The following is a 626-nucleotide window of genomic DNA, read 5'->3' as shown; positions in this document are numbered from 1 at the left end:
TAGAGCTGTTGTGAAGGGGCAACACACAGCGGTGAGATTTAGAGCTGCTGTGTAGGGGCTACACAGAGCTCTGAGAAAGCTTCTGTGAAGGGGCAACACAGAGCGCTGAGATTTAGTCAGAGCTGCACTGAAGGGGCAACCCAGAGTGCTGTGCGTTAGAGCTGCATTGAAGGGGCAAATGAGAGCTCTTAGAGTTAGAGCTGCTGTGAAAGGGCAACAGAGATCCGTGAGAGTTACAGCTGCGTTGAAGGGGCAACACAGAGCGCTGTGAGTTAGAGCTGCATTGAAGGGGCAACTGAGAGAGCTCAGCGTTAGAGCTGCTGTGAAGGGGCAACACAGAGCACTGGAAGTTAGAGCTGCTGTGAAGGGGCAACACAGAGCACTGGAAGTTAGAGCTGCTGAGAAGGGGCAACTGAGTGCACTTAGAGTTACAGCTGCTGTGTAGGGGCAGCAGACAACGCTTGAGAGTCAGTCAGCGCTCCTGTGAAGGGGCACCAGGGATCGCTGCGAATTAGAGCTGCGTTGAAGAGGCAACACGGAGTGGTGAGATTTAGCGTTGCTGAGAAGGGGCAACACATAGCGCTGAGAGTTAGAGCTCCTGCGAAGGGGCATCAGATAGCGGTGAG

The sequence above is a fragment of the Leucopleurus acutus genome (assembly GCF_964270905.1).
Source record: "Leucopleurus acutus genome assembly, chromosome: 14".
Lineage (NCBI taxonomy): Eukaryota > Metazoa > Chordata > Mammalia > Artiodactyla > Delphinidae > Leucopleurus > Leucopleurus acutus.
This window is presented reverse-complemented; position numbering follows the sequence as displayed.